Raw genomic sequence first — 14,092 nt, forward strand, 5'->3', positions numbered from 1 at the left:
GTTTTAGACCCAGCTAAGTTGTTGTGGTTAGGGTTAGATGCTCTCAGCTTTGGTCTGGGAGAACTTCTGCACAGAAAAACTCACCCCCCGCGTCTCCCGATGCCAGTTTGCAGGAGGTGCTCGGCACTGCCAGGGCAGCCCGAGTTCTCGGCAGGGGCAGCTTTGCTCCCGGAGAAATCCTGCGCTGGCCCTCTTCCCCATAAAGCAAAACTCCCCCCCGCTGCGCGTCGACGTCCGTTCGCAGGAGGCACGTGGCACTCCAAGGGCGGCGAGAGTTCTCGGCGTCAGCAGCCGCGGTCCGTGAGAAATCGTTCTCTGCGGTTTTGGAGGCCGAATCGCAGTTTCGGCCACGGGCACACAGAGAGGAAAGACGGTTAATTTCCTTAGAAAGCAAAGTCTGGCACCCCATGGTTTAAGGGGCAGACGAAGGGCTGTGTAGGGGAAGGAACTCCTCACAGGACCTTTCTTCACCTCAAGCCCACTCCAAGGTCTAGCAGCCCCCCGTGTGCCCAGCTGCTTTCAGAGGGTTACCCAGGCACACCCGCACAGGGAGCCGCTAGTCCAGAGGGGCTAACGGGGGCATCCCAAGGGTCCCTCCAGGAACTACGGTCGGAGCATCCAGCACGGACTAGGGAGCAGCCAGACCCACCTCGGCACGGAGCATCACTTTGAGAAAACGCCAAGGGAAGAGCCCTTTTGCCAAGGGGCAGCATCTGAGCAGGCCAGGCAGCATTTGGAGTTCCAGGAGAGGGCTTTCAACTTTCCCCTTTTACTATGTCAGTCCCTCCCCAGAGCCCCCAGACCCTCCACAGCACTCCCAGAAAGGAGAGGGGTTATTAGGAGAAAAAGGGTTTAGAAAAAAGGCAAAAAGCTTCCTTTTCCTTTATTTTTTGTGTTCAAACTGGGGGGGACTCTGCTTGCCCTGCAATTTTAATGGTCTCAGTTGAAAGAATCCCTGCCTTTTCTATGCTGTCAGGGGTGTTAATTGACAGGGAGTCCTCATTTTCTATTATTTTCCAGTTTAAGTAGAAGGGGAAAATATTGAAAATGTTTCTTATGGGTTTGAATTTAGGGTAGCCGGCCCCTTTTTGTTGTCCTGAGGCCTAAATTGAGGGAGAAGCCCAGCTATCCCTCCATAAGAGTTTGAACTGAGGGAAAAATCCCTCTTTTTTCATCACTGGAGAGATTTAAAGTGATGAAAACCCCTCTTTTCCCACTACTTAAGGAGAATAAATTAAAGGGCAGAAGCTATTTATTTGCCATTGTATTAGTTTCAGTAGAAGTAACTGCCCCATTTCCTCTGTTTAACCCTCTGTTTAAGGGGTGCACTGGAAGGAAGCTCTGCCTTTTTCAGCATTTTAAGGGTTTAAAACTACATTTCAGGGCCCTTCTTTCTGTGCCGTAGGACCAAGTACCTCAGAGTAGGGTGAGCCTGGCATGCACTTAACCCTTACACTACCTGGGAAGCTTTTATTTTTCTTATTTTTACTTATAATGTAGATAGGCCTAATTAGAGGTCCCAAGGAGACTTAGACTATTCATATCATAAGCATTCTTCTCCACTGGACTTAGTCACACGTGAAGTACTACTTAGTAGCCACTAAGGAATAATTATAAGTAAGTTAACAGCAAATTACCCAATTTATCTAGTTATGCTGCCTAAACAGAAAGTTATATTTCTTACCAGTTTTCTGCCCTTTTACTCCAAGTAGTTGTTGCAAAAAAGAAAGCACTGTTATTTTTCTGAAGAGTTTTCTTCTATAACAAGCCCTTTGCTCCCCTTGAATTTGAGTCATAGGAGCCAAACAGCTGTAGCTTCTCTGAGGGCTTTTATGGCCGGTGGGATTCGCCCCCTCCCTTTTCCTGGGTGCCATGGGAACGAGAGGCGGGCACCATCAGGGGTATATTAACCCCAGCTTTTGCTGAGGGGGTTCATTCCCTCTCTGGGCTGTGCTGGGATAAGAGCTCTCCTCTCATTTCAGAGAAGAGCCTCTTTCAGCTTATCTCAGCTTGTTTTCAGTAGGTGTTTCTGGGCATCTAAAGCAATAGAGGCTTTAAAGATGCTGTGAAGAAAACAGCATAGAATACAGGGACTATTTAAGTTCACAATTTTGGGTTTTGTGTTTAGGTGTGGTAAAGTGCATTTGTAATTTCTGGTTTTGTTCATATTTTGTTTTGTATTTTTTTTTAGGAAGAGTGCAGCTTCCAGAGGCTCCAGGTTGTGTCAACTACAACACTTTTTTTCAGCAGATTCATCCTGTCACAAGAGGGATCTGCCCAGTGTCCAAGATGATGTTTGAGATTGAGGCTTCAGGTGAGTTGAGGATTGTGACTAGGAGAGGGAGGCTGAGCAGGTATCCAGTTAGGAGTCATTGTTGGGGGGGTGCTTTTGAAGGCAGCAGGGTGAGAAAGGGTGTTTATTTGAGCCTCCACCCCAAGGCTTTTCAGAAGCCTAGCAGAGGCATTCACGTGTCTTACAGCACACACGGTCATCCACTGCACTCACAGGAATGCCATTTCACTTTGCCTTTCTCTTACCCAGGTGCCACTCATAATAATGGCCACAGCCTTGGAATCAGGATGAAGCTGGAGCCTGAAGGAGCCAGGCACACTCAGGAGAGGGCAAGTAGCTGACTTGCTGGGATTTGGCCCACATAACTCTGTACTCATACTTTGGTTTTGTTTTTCTTTATTGTAGCTGACCGAGAGGCTAACAGGCAATCACGGGGCCCTCCAAGGCAGACTCATTTCAGGTGCAACGTGGATCCACATCACCGATCATCCAAAAGATAAGTCAGGGCCACGGCCTGGAGATGGGATGATGGGAGAGTAGTGGGTTGGGAGTTCCTGGGACAGATTTAAAAATTAGCAGAGGGAAAGGCAATCTTCTCCAAGGGGCCTCTTAGGACAGCTAAAGGGGGAGGCTCTCCTTTTGATGGCAGCGTGCAGGCGGGCAGCGCAGAACAGTTCTGGTCCACGTCATGTTGTCCAGTGTACCGTGTTACCTAGTGTGTCCTTGGGGTCCCTTTTGCCTTTTCCCCTCGAGACCCTCACCACAAGCATAATGTGTTGTGTTTGTTGTCCCCCTGTTTGTCACGTTCCGTGTCATGGCTGTCTGCACATATTTGTGCCGGAGCTGCTCTGCCCTGCCGCATAGCCTGCTGCAACAGGACAAGTCCCAGGGACTTGCAGTTTGTGGGGTGTTGCCAGACTCTAGATGATATTCCTAGATAGACACAAGATGTTTGGAGCTGTCAAGTTATCCTGCAGCCCTTTGACTTTTGTCCTCACTTTCTTTCAGGCGCAGAAGGATAAAATCCAGGGCCAAATCCATCCACCCATCCCGAGTGAGGAGGTTCCCCCGAGCAGGTCAGTCACCGTTTGTCTCTGCAGGGGGAGTGTAAAGTGTGACTCTGTTACAGCACTGTTCTTTTCCTTTTTAGGAGGTAAAGCTGGATATCGGCAGTCAAGATGAGGTGGGCAAGGTGAGCATTGAGTAGCGTAGAGAAGCAGTTGTTATTGCTCCAGTCTCGCTTTCCGGTGCAACTCTAAGCATCTGTTCCCATTTCTGCGCTTTAGGCAATCCACTCGGAGTACACCGAGCCCCAGTCACCAACCGGCTGACACACCGGGTGTGCCGCTCTCTCGAGCCGTGCGGAAGAATCACAGGATTCGTTGATGAAGCCTCTGCCTTTTCTGTTTAAAGGTGTCACCAGGGTAGCCTTCAGCACCGGCCGAGGAGTCACGGTGAGTCGAGGAAGTAGGGAGGAGGAGCGAGGGTCCGCTCAGGTTTCAGCAATGCCACATGACCTCGTCTCCTCTTACACCAGGCTTACCCGGTGACAACTCCATCAGCCTCGGAGCGCTGCCGAAGGGTGTGGCCCCAGGAGCCGGGCATTCTTAGGAGAATGGTGAGTAGCAGAATTGTTGGGTTTTGGCCAGTGTGCTGTAGAGATCATGCATTGATATTTGGATTTCTTTCATGTAGCTGACTAAGAAACAACAGGAAGCTGTTGAACAACAGTGCCAGCAGGAACTTCCCAGATGTTGAGGCTGCCTTCCTTCACACCTGACACGGACCGGCATCCCCAGATGTCCGAGAGATAAGTAGAGGGCTACAACCCACAGAGGGGATGAAAGAGGGGCGCAGGGTAGGGACCCACCGGGAGGGGTTTTTGAGTCTCCTTTGGAGATGGGGGTGTCCATGAAGCGGACACCCTTAGGCCCCATAAAAGGAAAGCCTGACTTTTCAGCACAGTGCTGAGGTGTGCAGGGCAGAGCAGTCCCGGTATGTATCGTGTCACTTGTCTTTTGTGTATTACGTGTGTTTGGATATGTCATGTGTTTTACCTTAGGCCTTGGAGGGGCCTGTCAGAAACCCTGGCATCTTGTTAGCATCTGTGATCTCTGCATTCCTTGGCCTGGCACCAATGCCATAGAACTTTCGACTCAGGAGCTCAGGCATCAGACTCTCTTCTCTCTTTAGAAGCATCCAGTCAGCTGTCTTTTCAGGTCTTGTTCTGAGCTGTATGGACAGCTATGCCTCGCCAGGATCCATTATGGCGGACTAGGACTCGAAGGAACATGAGGGCAGGTAGAGGCTTCTGGCTGTATGATTCTTGGACATCCATCTTTGCAGTTCTTGGAATAAATCATTCAGTTAGCATCTTTTTTGTCCAGGGTTCTCTGAGCCTCATCAGCTCACCATCGGTCTCACCTCGGTCATCTCCTTTTGCATTCTCTCAGTCCTCGCAGCCATTTTCCTTGCCAGGAGCTTTCTGTCCGTGTCGCGTCCCCATCGTTTGTCGTGTCCCGTCCCGGGTGTGCGCACACATTTGTGCCGGAGCTGCTCTGCCCTGCCGCGTAGCCCGGTGCAATAGGAGAAGTCCCGGGGACTTGAAGTTTGTAATGTGGGGTGTAGTTGGACTCTAGATGAGATTTGTAGATGGACACAAGATATCTGGAGCTCTTAAGTTATCCTGCAACAGTTTGACTCTTGTCCTAACTTTTTTTTCAGATTCAGATGGATTAAATCCGTGCCAGAGGGCCCCATCCCAGGTGAGTGGTTTCCCCCGAGCAGGTGAGGCACCATTTTTCTCTGCAGCAGAAGTGTACGTGGTGACTGTTACAGCTCTGTTCTTTGTCTTTCTTTTTAGGACCTAAGTCTGGATACCAGCAGTCAAGGTGAGCAGTGGAGAGAAGTAGCTGTTATTGCTCCAGTCTCAGTTTCTGGTGCTGCTCTAAGCTTCCATTCTCTTTTTTGTGCTTTAGGCAATCCACCCTGAGCCTGCCAAGCCCCTGTCACCAGCCGGCCGATGTACCGGGTTCCCTGCACGTGTGAGCCCTGTGGATGCATTAGAGGACCTGGTGATGAAACCCTGAACTCTTCTATTTAAAGGTGCCATCCAGGCGGCCTTCAGCAGCTGCCAAGGAGCTGCGGTGTGTAGGGCAAGTAGGGAGGAGGAGCGAGGGTCCACTCAGGTTTCAGCCATGCCAAATCACCTCATCTCCTCTTAACCCAGGCACCCCCTGTGACAATGGCTTCGGTCTCCGAGCATGCCCGAAGCGTGCGGCCCGAGCAGCCGAGCGTTCTTAGGAGAAGGGTGAGTAGCAGACTTGTGGGGTTTTGGCCGATGGGCTGCCAAGATTGGGCACTGATGTTTGGTTTTCTTTAATATAGCTGTCTAAGAGACAACAGCCCGGTGCCAGCAGGAGCTTCCCAGCTGACAAAGTGGCCTTTCTTCGCACCCGAGACCGGCATCCCCAGCTGTGCGAGAGATAAGTAGAGGGCCACGACCCACAGAGGGGATGAAAGCAGGGTGCTGGTTTGGGAATTACTGGGAGGGGTTTTTGAGTCCGCTTTGGAGGTGGGGGGTGTCCATGAAGCGGCCCCTTAGGCCCCATAAAAGGAAAGCCTGACTTTGGATCACAGTGCTGAGGTGCACAGGGCAGAGCAGTCCCGGTGTGTATCGTGTCACTTGTCTTTTGTGCATTATGTGTTGTTTGCATATGTCATGTCTTTTACCTTAGGCCTTGGAGGGGCCTGTCAGAAACCCTGGCATCATTGTTAGCATCTGTGATCTCTGCATTCCTTGGCCTGGCACCAATGCCATAGGACCTTCAGGAGCTCAGGCATCAGACCCTCTTCTCTCTTTAGAAGCATCCAGTCAGCTGTCTTTTCAGGTCTTGTTCTGAGCTGTATGGACAGCTATGTCCCGCCAGGATCCATTAAGGCAGACTTGGACTTGAAAGAACATGAGGGCAGGTAGAGGCTTCTGGCTGTATGATTCTCAGGCATCCATTTTTTCAGTTCTTGGAATAAATCATTCAGTTAGCATCTTCTTCCTTCAGTGTTTTCTGAGCCTCGTCAGCTTGCCATCGGTCTCACCTCGGTCATCTCATTTGGCATCTTCTCAGTCCTCGCAGTCATCCTTCTTGCCCAGAGATTTCTGTCTGTGTTGTGTGCCCATTGTTTGTCACGTCCTGTCTGTCCCGTGTCACGGGTGTGCGCACACATTTGTGCCGGAGCTGCTCTGCCCTGCCACATAGCCTGGTGTAATAGGAGAAGCCCCGGGGAGTTGAAGGTTGTAATGTGGGCTGTACTTGGACTCTAGATGCTATTCCTATATTGACCTAAGGTGTTTGTAGCTTTTGAGTTATCGTGCAGGTGTTTGACATATGTTCTAACTTTCTTTCAGGTGCAGATGCATTGCATCCATGGCAGAGCCCCCCATCCTGGGTGAGGGGGTTCCCACAAGCAGGTCAGTCACCATTTGTCTGTGCAGGGGCAGTGTCAAGTGTGACCCTATTACAGCGCTGCTTTTTGTCTTTATTTTTAGGAAGTATAGCTGGATCCCAGCAGTCAAGTTCAAGAGAGCAAGGTGAGCAGTAGCCTTTCATGTTGCTGAGGTCTGAATTCTAAGGGGGCAAGTCTAAGTCTCCATTCTCGTTTTTGTGCCTTAGGCAATCCACTCGGAGCACGCCAAGCTCCCATCCCCAACTGGCCGACGGACCGAATTTTCCACCCTGATGAGCCCCGTCTTCCGGGTAGCAGTCAGGAACCGCCAAGGAGTTGCAGTGAGTCAGGGAAGTAGGGAGGAGGACCGAGGGTCCAGTCAGTTTTCAGCAATGCCACATCACCTCCTGTCTTCTTAACCCAGGCGTACCCCACGACGACGGCGTTGGCCTCCGAGCGTTCCCGAAGTGTGCGACCGGAGGAGCCGGGCCTTCTTAGGAGAAGGGTGAGTAGCAGACTTGTGGGGTTTTGGCCGACGGGCTGCCAAGATCAGGCACTGATGTTTGGTTTTCTTTAATATAGCTGTCTAAGAGACAACAGCCCGGTGCCAGCAGGAACTTCACAGCCGGCGAGGCGGCCTTTCTTTGCACCTGACACGGACCGGCATCCCCAGATGTCCGAGAGATAAGTAGAGGGCCACGACCCACAGAGGGGATGAAAGCGAGGTGCTGGGTCGGGACTCCTGGGGTCGGGGAGGGGAGGTCTTGAGTTGGCTCTGGAGATGAGAGTAGCCAAGAATTGGCCCCTTAGGCCCCCTAAAAGCAAAATCTCACTTTGGATCACAGTGCTGAGGTGCACAGGGCAGAGCAGTCCCGGTGTGTATCGTGTCACTTGTCTGTTGTGCATTATGTCTTGTTTGGGTGTCTCATGTCTTTTATCTTAGCCCTTTGAGGGGCCTATCAGAAACCTCGGCAGTATTCTTAGCAGCCACGATCTCCACGTTTCTTTGGCCCGGCACCCAGGCCATAAAACTTTTGACTCGGGAGCTCAGACAGGCATCAGAATTGCAACTCTTTGTAAGCATCCAGTCAGATGTCTTTTCAGGTCTTGTTCTGAGCTGTATGGACAGCTGCACCCTGCAAGGTTCTATTATGGTGGATTAGGACTTGTAAGAATGTGAGGGCAGGTAGAGGCTTCTGACCGTAGGGCTCCTGTGCATTCATCTTTGCAGTTCTTGGACTAAAACATTCAGTTTAGCATCTTCCTTCTCCAGGGCACTCTGAGCCTTATCAGCTCGCCATCGGTCTGTCTTACCTCGGTCATCTCATTTGGCATCTTCTCAGTCCTCACAGTCATCCTTCTTGCCTAGAGATTTCTGTCCGTGTCTTGCGCCCATTGTTTGTCGCGTCCTGTCTGTCCCGTGTCACGGGTGTTTGCACACATTTGTGCCGGAGCTGCTCTGCCCTGCCGCATAGCCTGGTGTAATAGGAGAAGCCCCGGGGAGTTGAAAGTTGTAATGTGGGCTGTACTTGGACTCTAGATGCTATTCCTAGGTTGACATAAGGTGTTTGCAGCTTTTGAGTTATCGTGCATGTGTTTGACATATGTTCTACCTTTCTTTCAGGTGCAGATGAATTACATCTGTGGCAGAGGGTTAAGGTTACGAGGTGCCAGGCCTTCTTAGGAGACCGGTGAGTAGCAGACTTGTGTGGTTTTGGCCGATGTGGTGCCAAGGTCAGGCATTGATGTTTGGTTTTCTTTAATATAGCTGTCTAAGAGACAACAGCCCGGTGACAGCACAACTTCCCAGCCGGCGAGGCGGCCTTTCTTTGCACCCGACACGGACCGGCATCCCCAGATGTCCGAGAGATAAGTAGAGGGCCACGACCCACAGAGGGGATGAAAGCGAGGTGCTGGGTTGGCACTCCTGGGATGGGGGAGGTTTTGAGTTGGCTCTGGAGACGAGGGTAGCCAAGAAGTGGCCCCTTAGGCCCCCTAAAAGCAAAATCTCACTTTTGATCACCGTGCTGAGGTGAGCAGGGCAGAGCAGTCCTGGTGTGTATCGTGTCACTTGTCTGTTGTGCATTATGTCTTGTTTAGCTGTCTCATGTCTTTTATCTTAGCCCTTTGAGGGGCCTACCAGAAACCTTGGCACCAGTCTTAGCATCTGTGCTCTCAGCGTTCCTTGGCCTGGCACCAATGCCATAGAACTTTTGACTCGGGAGCTCAGACTCTCATCTCTTTTTATAAGCATCCAGTCAGCTGTTTTTTCAGGTCTTGTTCTGAGCTGTATGGACAGCTATACCCTGCCAGGATCCATTATGGCGGACTAGGACTTGTAAGAATGTGAGGGCAGGTAGAGGCTTCTGGCCGTAGGATTCTCGGGCATCCATTTTTTCAGTTCTTGGAATAAATCATTCAGTTAGCATCTTTTTCCTCCAGGGCACTCTGAGCCTCATCAGCCCACCATCAGTTTCACCTCGGTCATCTCCTTTTGCATTCTCTCAGTCCTCGCAGCCATTTTCCTTGCCAGGAGCTTTCTGTCCGTGTCGCGTCCCCATCGTTTGTCACGTCCCGTCCCGTGTCACGGGTGTCAGCACACACATTTGTGCCGGAGCTGCTCTGCCCTGCCGCGTAGCCCGGTGCAATAGGAGAAGTCCCGGGGACTTGAAGTTTGTAATGTGGGGTGTAGTTGGACTCTAGATGGGATTTGTAGATGGACACAAGATATCTGGAGCTCTTAAGTTATCCTGCAACAGTTTGACTCTTGTCCTAACCTTTTTTCAGATTCAGATGGATTAAATCCGTGCCAGAGGGCCCCATCCCGGGTGAGGGGATTCCCCTAAGCAGGTGAGGCACTACTTGTTTCTGTAGAGGAAGCATAAATGGTGGCTGTTACAGCATTGTTCTTTGTCTCTCTTTTTAGGAAGTTAAAGCCGAGAGCAGCAGTCAAGGCCAAGTGGGCGAGGTGAGCATTGACTAGTGTACAGAAGCAATTGTTATTGCTGAGGTCTCAGTTTCTGGTGCAGCTTTAAGCATCTCTTTTTTTATTTTAGGTGGTCCGCTTGCAATCTATCCTAGCCGAGCATATCCGTGCCAGGTGGGTGCGAGCTTAAGGTATCGGTGTGGCATATTTGTCAGATTTGGGAGGTTGTGTTTTCACAGTATCTCAGCATGCTTTTCTGCTTTGTTACTTTGCAGGTGCTGTTGCTGCCCTAGGTATGCCAAGGAACAGAGGAGGGCAGGTGAGTCGGCGTTTAGGCAGGCTGACTCATAGGTGAATGTTATGCAGCAGCATGCTAAGCATGTACCTTTTCTCTTTGCAGGTATCTTCTGGCCAGCCTCCGGAGTCAAATCAAGATTTGAGGTGAGCCGGGGCAGTGGTGCGGAGGAGTCCCGGGGATTACTGTTGTTGAGGGCAATAGTCACCTTTTCTGTTTTGTCTTAGGTACCCTGAGGAGGCTCTTACCCAAAGCTTAGAAACGGCGACACCGAAGCACACGCGGAGAACATCTCAACGTCCACATGCGACCGAGGATGGATTTTGTCCGCTCCTCTTCCAAAAGCTAAGTGTCGGGGCCAGCGGTCGGGAGAAGGGGAAAAACCTTTACTATCACAGGGGGCAATTTCACGTCAGCTTAGCGGAGAGGTCTGTAGCGGGACAGGCTCTCTGGAAGTAAAGGGAGAGTGTTTCTCCTCAGCCTCACCAGAGCCTTTGCCGGGCAGGGCAGTTCCAACCCATCTCCACGTTCTCGGGAACTTTGCGTCGTCCGCCTTCCTCGACTCGACGTCGTCAGGGATCTTTCCCCAGAGGAGCTCGCCTTCAGGTCCGGAGCTATCGCCACGGTCACCCGGCAGTCCGCTTCCTTCTCTAGGCTCCCCGAGCCTCTCGAGCATCCTCTTAAGTGCTTTGGCACTAACTTCTTTTAACGAGTTACATTTCATCATCACATGCCATCATCATAGGGCTTTCTTTCCTTTGGCATCATCAGCCTCTGGCTCATCTTGCGCTAGGAATCTTGGGTCCATAAGTTCAAAGTGCTAGGCAGTTTACTCTTGTCTCTGTGTTATGCCATCCGTGTCTATGTTGTGTCGTCCGTGTTATGTAGTCTGTGTCTATTGTCTTCCGTGTCATAGGCCTTTGTTACATCTCGACGCTTTACAGGCACTATTTTGTGCCATATAGGCAGTATTTTACTCACATTCCTTCCCAGATATAGCTTATTCTGGCATCTTTACATTTTTACTCTTCGAGACAGGAAGGATTACACAAGATTTTCTCATCCATCTTACTTCTCACTACCAGCTTTGGTAGTGCTTTTTTTTCATGCTATTATCTTGGACTTCTAGAGGGAGCATCTTACACCCTCCTCAGGTGACTGCAGTTGTTCTGTAGGTTCCATCTTCTCAAAGAGTATGGGGCCTAACAATTAATCTTCCACAGAGTTATCTCAACTCTTGGCTTATATTGTGTGTACCTATGTTGGCTTATGTTGTGTGTACCTATATTGCATGTACCTTTTGTTGGCTTATATTGCGTGTACCTTTGTTGGCTTATATTGTATGCGCTTATATTGTGTGTACTTATGTCGGCTTATATTGTATGTGCTTATATTGTATATGCTTATATTGCGTGTACCTGTGTTAGCTTATATTGTATATGCTTATGTTGTATATACTTATATTGTGTGTACCTATGTTGGCTTATATTGCGTGTACTTACACTGTATGTACACTTGCACTGTATGCGTTGGCTTATATTGTATGTACTTATACCACTTATGATTGGAGCTGCCCTGCCCTGGCATGTAGTCATAGTTAGGTAGAACAGTTGCAAAAACTTTACTGTTCATCTGTCTTTTATGGGATTTTGGGTAGAAAATTTATTGGTCCAGAGCAGGGGACAATTGCTAGCTGTCAGCCACTCGTTGACCACTTCCTGTCGTCTCACAGGTCCTCGAGGCTACCCATTTCCCCAGATTCTACCATTTGACGTCAAGGAGCGGCAGCCAGAAGATGCGTCGAAGCACGTTCTTCAGCATCTCGAGTAAGGGCCATAGCCAGCCTGTAAGCAGGAAGAGCGTGTGAGCGTGTGTGAGAGCACATGACTGTGTCTGTCTGTGTCCACTTGTCTGTGTGTGTGTGAGCACATGCTGACTAGTTTTAACCTTGTGTATGTGATTTTGCTTTTCAGGTTTTTTAATTCATTTTTAAATTTAGAATAAAAAATCCCCAGCCGGGGGGTTTTTTTTTTTTCCCCCCCGGCTGGGTTTTTTTTTCCTCGGTCCCGGTCGGTCAGCGAGGCGACGTTCATCGCCAAAGTTTGGACACAGACCAGCCAGGGACCGGGGTTTTCGTCAGGCAGGAGGATTTTTTTGGAGGCTCCCGGGAATCGCGTTCCCGAGGAGCGGCGCGAATGCGTGCCGGGGGTTAGCAGAGCAGGTGAGGTGTGAGTCAGCGTGGGTTTGTGTGTAAGCTGAAGGGAGTGTGTGTGTGTTGAAGGGTTCTAGGGTTGTAACCTTGTATGACTTTTGCTTTTCAGGTTTTTCAAATCATTTTTAAATTTAGAATAAAAAATCCCCAGCCGGGGGTTTTTTTTTTTTTTCCCCCCGGCTGGGTTTTTTTTTCCCGGGTCCCGGTCGGTCAGCGAGGCGACGTTCATCGCCAAAGTTTGGGCGCGGACCGTCCAGGGACCGGGGTTTTCGTCAGGCAGGAGGATTTTTTTGGAGGCTCCCGGGAATCGCGTTCCCGAGGAGCGGCGCGAATGCGTGCCGGGGGTTAGCAGAGCAGTTGAGGTGTGAGTCAGCGTGGGTTTGTGTGTAAGCTGAAGGGAGTGTGTGTGTGTTGAAGGGTTCTAGGGTTGTAGCCTTGTATGACTTTTGCTTTTCAGGTTTTTCAAATCATTTTTAAATTTAGAATAAAAAATCCCCAGCTGGGGGTTTTTTTTTTTTCCCCCCGGCTGGGTTTTTTTTTCCCGGGTCCCGGTCGGTCAGCGAGGCGACGTTCATCGCCAAAGTTTGGGCGCGGACCGTCCAGGGACCGGGGTTTTCGTCAGGCAGGAGGATTTTTTTGGAGGCTCCCGGGAACCACATTCCCGAGGAGCGGCGTGAATGCATGCTGGGGGTTAGCAGAGAGGTTGAGGTGTGAGCGAGGGTGGGTTTGTGTGTAAGCTGAAGGAGGTGTGTGTGTGTGTATATGTGTGTTGAAGGGTTGTAACCTTATTTGACTTTTGCTTTTCAGATTTTTAAATTAATTTTTAAATTTAGAATAAAAAATCCCCAGCCGGGGGGTTTTTTTTTTTTCCCCCCGGCTGGGTTTTTTTTTCCCGGGTCCCGGTCGGTCTGAGAGGCGACGTTCATCGCCAAAGTTTGGGCGCAGACCGTCCAGGGACCGGGGTTTTCGTCAGGCAGGAGGATTTTTTGGAGGCTCCCGGGAGCCATGTCCCTGAGGACCAATGATTGCTGGGGAGTAATTTAGCAGTTATGATGAGAGAGATGGTGAGTTTGTGTGTAAGCTGAAGGGGGTGTTAATGGTAGATGAGTGTTGTTTTGGGTTTCCTGTAACAATAAATCAACATGTAATGAAAATAGAAAAAGGTTATCGCTTTCTGTTAATACATGTATTGCTCTGTATTGCATTTGCATTAACTGCTGTATTGCTCTGTATTGCTCTGTATTGCATTTGCATTAACTGCTGTATTGCTCTGTATTGCTCTGTATTGCATTTGCATTAACTGCTGCATTTTGCTGTATTGCTCTATATGTAAATTAGACTTTTACCAGTGCATCTATGCGTTGTATCTGCACTTGCATTTGTATACACTGTTTCCATGTATTTTGCTGATGTATAAAGAAAAGCATTCTTTTAATAAAGTTGAGTCACCCTTAATAAAGATACCCCCTGCCCTTCCTTCCCCCACCATGGCTCCTGTTGTCTTTTGGTGTGGTTTTGTCATTTCTTTCCACTGTGTTTCTTCCTTTTGCTCCTCACTTTACTGTTCTATTTCCAACTTAACTTCCATCTATCTCTAACCCTTTGTCTCTGTTTTCTTTATCACTGTCAATCTCAGTCTTCTTGCTTCTTTTTCTCTCCATGTTCTCCTTTTTCTTGGTTTGTGTTTTTTTGCTCTTAGTCTTTTCATTTTTCACCCCACTCCTAAGTTTTCACTTTCATTCTAATCCTAACCACTTTCCTTTTCCTCTAACTCCTGTCCTTCTTCAGTTCTCTCACCCTCCTTTTCCTGTCTCACTCTGTCTTCCTGTTTTATTTTCTTCTGTCTTTTCCTCTCTGTCTCCTCTGTCTTCTCCCTCTGTCTCTGTTCTCTCCTCCTCTCTTCTTTCTTTGTCTTTGTCCCTG

At 49.5% G+C, this 14,092-nt stretch overlaps 3 long non-coding RNA genes across 3 annotated transcripts; all 3 read left to right on the forward strand.

Annotated features, from left to right (window-relative positions):
• The first annotated feature begins 1,845 nt into the window (after window positions 1-1,845).
• LOC139599151 (uncharacterized) lies at window positions 1,846-4,342 on the forward strand. The gene is made up of 6 exons (XR_011682175.1): window positions 1,846-2,314; window positions 2,543-3,369; window positions 3,444-3,485; window positions 3,580-3,747; window positions 3,831-3,911; window positions 3,989-4,342. It is a non-coding gene; the product is annotated as an uncharacterized lncRNA (long non-coding RNA).
• Window positions 4,343-6,172: 1,830 nt separating this feature from the next.
• Window positions 6,173-7,078, forward strand: LOC139599219 (uncharacterized). The gene is made up of 3 exons (XR_011682192.1): window positions 6,173-6,761; window positions 6,840-6,881; window positions 6,964-7,078. It is a non-coding gene; the product is annotated as an uncharacterized lncRNA (long non-coding RNA).
• An 82-nt stretch (window positions 7,079-7,160) lies between these two features.
• Window positions 7,161-13,608, forward strand: LOC139599172 (uncharacterized). Its single transcript, XR_011682181.1, has 9 exons — window positions 7,161-7,241; window positions 7,319-8,427; window positions 8,505-9,586; window positions 9,663-9,704; window positions 9,793-9,836; window positions 9,938-9,981; window positions 10,063-10,103; window positions 10,185-10,563; window positions 11,690-13,608. It is a non-coding gene; the product is annotated as an uncharacterized lncRNA (long non-coding RNA).
• The last annotated feature ends 484 nt before the right edge of the window (window positions 13,609-14,092 follow it).

The sequence above is a fragment of the Agelaius tricolor genome, unplaced genomic scaffold (genome assembly GCF_023055355.1).
Source record: "Agelaius tricolor isolate 1412-34295 unplaced genomic scaffold, bAgeTri1.0.p SCAF_22, whole genome shotgun sequence".
Taxonomy (NCBI): Eukaryota; Metazoa; Chordata; class Aves; order Passeriformes; family Icteridae; genus Agelaius; species Agelaius tricolor.